The 5,942-nt window shown below is 49.6% G+C and overlaps 1 long non-coding RNA gene across 1 annotated transcript in view; it reads left to right on the top strand.

Moving 5' to 3' along the window:
- The first annotated feature begins 1,065 nt into the window (after window positions 1-1,065).
- LOC109299483 overlaps window positions 1,066-5,942 on the top strand; it is a 7,208-nt gene continuing 2,331 nt past the window's right edge. The window contains exons 1-2 of the long non-coding RNA XR_002097884.1: window positions 1,066-1,259; window positions 1,907-1,911. This is a non-coding gene — a long non-coding RNA (uncharacterized LOC109299483). The remainder of the gene's footprint in view (window positions 1,260-1,906; window positions 1,912-5,942) is intronic.

Below are 5,942 nucleotides of genomic sequence, written 5' to 3'. Positions count from 1 at the left end.
CCTGCTCAGGAAAATGGAGGCACTCATTAGGGGTGAGTGAAATGACAGGGAGAAATTCTTGTTTCAATGGAAGGGGCTCATGGTGTTTTCCCTCTCCCCCCTCCCCCTTCCAGGTACTTATACCCTATATCTCTCGTTATTTGATGTTTTATATTTTATATTTCACCAGCCAATATGGTTTGTTGTGCTGTTTGTGTGTTATACTTTGTTAAACCGATCTTTTGTCAACTGGATGAATATGTCTGCAAATATAAATGCCTAACCTTTATTGAATCCTGCCCCTTTGGGGTGTTGTAGTGTCCCCTATACCCCCTGGTTTATATATGTTATGTTCCCACTACTGTTTTTCTCATTAAAAGATATATGGTTAAGTCTCCATTGGTGATCTGGCTCTGCTCTATAGGGGAAGGAGTGTCCCTACACCTCCCACAGTGCTTGTGCACCTGCTCTGATCCCTTCAATTGGAGAGGGGGTATATCTTGGAGTACTGTCCAGGTTACTGGAATATTGGATAAAAGGGGCACCACTGCATAGCATCTAACCCTGTAAACATCTTTTGAGATGAAGGTATTTTGGAAGTGTGATGGGCTAGCTGGCAGTGACCTAGCCCTGGGGTTTTGAAAGGGCAAAAGATGATTGGCAGACTTGGGATTCCCTTCCTGCACCAATCTGGTAATGATTTGGCCCAGGGGTTTTGAAGAGGTAAAAGATGATTGGAGGACTTGGGATTCCCTTTCCGCACCAATCAGGCCCCAGAGACACACCCTCCGTGTCCTCTGATTAGCCCCTTGGGTCACCTGGAGGGGATAAAAGGGGCAGCATGGCTGACTCAGGGGAGACCAGCGAGGGACAACAAGGAAGGAGCTTCACAGAGCTGGCAAGAGCTGAGCCAGCGGGGCAGAAGCAGTGCCCCAGAAGAGCCTGAAAGAGCAGGACCTGCAGGCAGCAGTGGGACCCTCAGCAGCGCGGCATGCGGCCGGCAGGAGAGGCTCCCCACTGGGCTCCAGGATCCCCTAGGAGAGGCTGCAGTCAGCAGGAGAGGCTCTCCCCACTCCAGCAAGGGTCTGAGCAGTGGCCTTAGAGGTTCCCAGCTCTGCTTCCAGCTCCTCCAATCAGAGGCCAGGCAGCTTGACATGAGGCCGGGGCTCCAGGAAGGTCAAGACCCCTAGCAGGCTGGAGTAGTGCCACCACTGGTGGCTGTGTGGCAATGTTTCTGCCTTCCACGTGGGAGATCTGCATTCAAGTTCTAGCTGGGGTGTGTGAGCTAACAAGAAGCAGATCCTCCAGTGGAAAGGGGCCATTGTGTTTTCTCTCTTTCTCCCCCTCCAGGTACCTAGGCCCTATATTTCCTTGTCAATTGACATTTGTATTTTGTGCCTTTTTATATTTCACCAACCCGTATTGTTTGTTCTGCGGTTTGTCTTGTATATTTTGTTAACCCTGTTTTTTGTCAATGATTGTAAGCGTCTAACCGTTGTTGAGTCCTGCCCCCTTGGGGTATCGTAGTGTCCACTATACCCTCTGCTTTATGCCTGTTATGTTCCCAGTATTAAAAGATATATGGTTAAGTCCCCATTGGTGGTCTGGCTCTGCTCTATAGGGGGAGGAGAGTCCCTACACCTCCCACAGCGCTTGTGCACCTGCTATGATCCCTTCAATTGGAGAGGGGGTACCCCTTGGAGTACCACCTGGGTTACAGAAGGAATCTGCAACTACTTGGCATAACTAAAAATATGTTTTTTATGTGAATTTGCTATTTGTTGGGGAAGGGGGAAAACCTTGTTCTACGTCCATGCACTTGTGGCTTGGGTGAGCCAACTTTAGCAATGGGAAAATCTGTGGTGCTCCCTGGCTTCTGTTCCCCTTCAGTGGGTTCCTATGTATGTAGCAGGCTCACCTTTCAGAGCTTGGGTTGAGTCCCAGGCTTGAGATCCTGCTGTTTTGATTGGTGGAGCCCATTCACCAGTCAGGAGGCAGCAAGAGAAATAACATCATGCCCCTTTCCTGAGGGGAGGGGGAGAAGAGCTCCCCCAGACCCAATTGAAGACTGCAAACTGTCAGGTCTGGAAGACTTCAGGGGCGGAGCCCTGGAGCGTATAAAAGGAGCTGCGTGCCCAGCATGCGGGGAATGCATCAGGGACAGAGAAGAGAGAAGAGTGGGGCTTAGAAGACTTAAGGAGAGCTGCTCAGCAGGGCAAAGCAGTAGCCCAGGAAGAGCCCCTGAAGACTTCTATCAGTGGGGAGCGGCCGATGGCTCCAGTGGTCAGGCTCTCGGTGCACAGCACGGCGTCCAGACCCTGGGAGCTGCATGAGGCGACCTGGGTCTGTAACCTCTAGCGTGCAGCCAGAGACACTGCACAGGTCAGTGCACAGAGCAGGATCTTCAGAGCCCCTGGGGAAACTCAGGTCCTCAAACCCCAGAACGAGGCTGGGAGCTCAGTGCAGGAGGCGCTGCATGGAGGGTGAGAGACACTGGGAGCTGCTTGAGGTGGCTCAAGTCTACAGCTGCTGGCACAGGGCAGCAGCTTAGTGCAGGCAATGCTGCCCAGAGGGTCCAGGAGCAGACTGAGCCCCGGTGCTGCACAAGACTGTCCAGGCCTCCAACCCCTAGCACAAAGCAAAGGGTCCACTATACACAGCGGTGTCTGTGGCCCTAAGCCAGGACAGTGGCAGCAGAGTCGGGTGGCAGGAAAACCCGGTGGGGAACAGAGCTCAATCTGGAGAATGGAAGGCAACCCTGGGACTGTGGAGTAGTAAGTTACCCTGGAGAGAAGGTCCCCACAGGGGAAGGACCCCCCGAAGGTTGTGAAGGGGCACCATGTGGCCCACTCCTGGGTGATAGCAAGGGAGCTTAGGAGTTTTTGGGGTCTTCCTCTCCTTTTTCTTTCCCCCCACATCCTTTCCTGTAGTGGTACCTTAGGAGTGGGGCCCCTTCCCTGGAGGGCATCCAGATAGTCTAAGGACTGCTGGTTATATTTGTGGACAGTGCCTTATAATTTATGTGAATAATTTGAAGTAATAGTTTGTATATTCATACAGTTACAAGGTTGCCCAATCAATATATCCTTTGGTCTGGTTTGTTCTATTGTTCATCTGTATTTTTAAATGATAACGTGTGTGTGTGTATGTATATATAATCTATGTCTTTACCCTTTAATGGTTTTGTTGTAATTGATTGACTGGGCCTGACTATAGGGGACAGAGGCAGCTGCTGGGCTGTTGTGTCCCTCTGCAGCACACTGCCTCGCCAGCAATTCCCACAATTGGAGAGGGAAGTACAAACACGTTTACACCCGGGCAACATGTATATACAATCAATTCCATCACATAAGCTCATTTCCTTTTGGCCGAGGGGCTGCACACGGGCTTCCCGTGCACCAGGGTTCTGCTTCCACTTGCTTTCCCTCTCATGTCATTATTATGGGAAAAAAGCCAAGTTCTCTGGAGAGAAGCTTGTAAACTACAGACACAGGGAGAGATCTCAGTCCAGTAAGAGTCTTTGCAGCCTCATTTGATAGCACTGTTTATGTCTAGTTCACTATTCTTGGTCCAGAAATTATAGGGTTCTTCAGTCAGAGGGAAGCCCAAGAGCTCTAAGCCAAGCTGCCAGTCATAGACATAAAGCTGTGCAAGCGTTGGCAGTCTAATCTATTTACATCTTTAGCTCTTCATATGTCTGCCTCTTATCTCTATTAAGAATGTAAGACATGCCATACTGGGTCAGACTATAGGTCTGTCTAGCTCTGTATTCTGTCTATTGCAGTGGCAGAGTGTGTCTGTAGTATATTCGCCCTAGTATTTATACAGCAGATTACATTATCATTTAACAATCTTTATTTGTATTACTGTGGTGCCTAGAGACCTCAGCCGAGATCATGGCCTGATTGTACTAGATGATTACAGGCAGTTCCTGACCCAAGAAGTAGGACAGAAAAAAAGGCAAGAAGGGAAACAGGTGAAGAGTCTTACCCAAGGTCACAAAAGACAGGAGTAGAACCCAGGGCTTATGAAGGCCAGCCTAGTGCGCTATGCCTACAGCAGTGGTCTCCAAAGTGGAGTGCGCACAAGACGATCCATTGGGGTGTGGGAAGAAAATATTAGAACGTCTATTTATATTTATAGTTATATAAATATACATATATTGGGGGTGCATGCTCAAAAATTTTTTACTGATAGGGGTGAGCAATCAAAAAGGTTTGGAGACCACTGGCCTAGACTATACTGCCTTTTACAGCTTTTGCTTTAATCACACTCCTCTGTGAAGTGTGATTTCATGTCCTTTATGTGTGTTTTTCTTTGTGTATCCTTTATAGTTCAGTGTAATGAACACCTTCTGCTCCATTTTTCATCCACTTGGGTGCAGTGTGTCTTGGACATTCCTTGGGGCTATTTGTATCCCAGATCTAGTGTTTTGCATGACAGAAACGTGAGACTGGAAGAGACCTTGTGGGGCATTGGGTCTGTCCCCTTGCTGTTACAAGCAGCTGTGCCCTATAATCAAGCTCCATCTGAAAACAAGTTCTGTTCTTTGCCTCCTTTGGATTTCTGGATTTGGATACATCCCCGTCTACTACATGCTGCATGTGCTGTGCTTCTTTGCTGGCCCAGAGGGAAGGAGCTGGCTAAGGGATTCACGTTCTATCTCCTCTGGCAGTTAGAATTCCCCTTCCATTATTTGTGGCAGAATGATTTCCCTTCCTTGATGGTCCTGATAGTAATTTTTTCCTTCCTTCCCTAGGGGCAATGGCAGGGTTCTGCCAAAGCATCACTTAGGAAAAGACAACAAGAATAAGCAATGTGCCTGGCACGGTGTGATTGGTCCCAAGAGCTACTGCTAATGTGTCCCCTCCAAATAGCTCCAGCCTCTTCTGCTATTAAGAACAGCCCTAAAAGCCTGTAACCCCAGTGAAGGCATTGAGAGGACAGTCATTCACTTGCCCCCCATCAGTGTAACTACAACTGTGACAGGAAAAAGTCCTGGTAATGTTAAAAACCCCTGCTGCTGAAATGGAGTCTGCTTGGATCTCTGCACCTGGAGTGGTACCCAGACCCCCTGGATGATGTGGAGGTGGAAGAGTGCTCTGGGCTGAGGGCCTCAGGGTGGGAGATCCTTGCTGGCGAAAATGCCGCTAAAGACTGTGCTGCTGCTGTGGCTGTTGCCATAAACCTGGGCAGCGGGAAAGGGAAAGCCCAGGCTGGGCTTGAAGTGCTGAGTGGTGCTTTCGGAAGGAAAGAGGAGGATGAGGTGACTGGATTGTTTAAACAGCTGCAATGAATCAGCAGCTCCCTTCCCCTCCCCCTGCTGCACAGCAGCACACACCCTACCCCCCCACCAAGCAAAACAAAATGATCCCAGAAAAGTGTAATTCCCCACAGTGCTGCCATTCCCCACTGCAAGCATGGACCAGGGCACTAGCTAGGGAGGAAGGAAAGTTGTTTTCAGGTGAGATGCAGAGTCGAGGAGATGCCTCCAGAGGATGGGGAACTGCAAAGATTGCTCTCATACCAATGGTACAGGATGATAGAGGTCATAAATAGGGGGTTAGGAGGAAGACAAAGAAAGAAAAGGTGCTTGTACACATGATGGCATTACTATGTACATGTGACCAAAACGTCACTTTGCATGGCTTAATGGGGATTTTAAATGAGTTTGCACTGCTGCAAACTAAACTACACGCTGATGTAGTTTGCAACGACAGATTACAGCTATTAGTTACCCCCCAGGGAAAGGTGGGCAGGCTTTGCAGAAAAAAGTATCAGGCCCCTTGCCGCACCTGCTGAAGGCAGAAGTGGTGAGGTGTCTGATCATTTTTTTTTGGCGGAGCCTGCCCACCTCTCCTGCAGCTGAGGAGCAAGCTACCAGCAGGCCAAGCAGCCCCTGAGCTGTGGGTCCTGGTCCTTCCCTCTGCAGCAGCAGCACCCCCTTCCCCCCCCCCCCCCCC

The sequence above is a fragment of the Gavialis gangeticus genome, unplaced genomic scaffold (genome assembly GCF_001723915.1).
Source record: "Gavialis gangeticus isolate Ggan-Ray unplaced genomic scaffold, GavGan_comp1, whole genome shotgun sequence".
Taxonomy (NCBI): Eukaryota; Metazoa; Chordata; order Crocodylia; family Gavialidae; genus Gavialis; species Gavialis gangeticus.
Note: the sequence above shows the minus strand (reverse complement) of the source record. Positions and strands in the feature narration are given on the sequence as shown.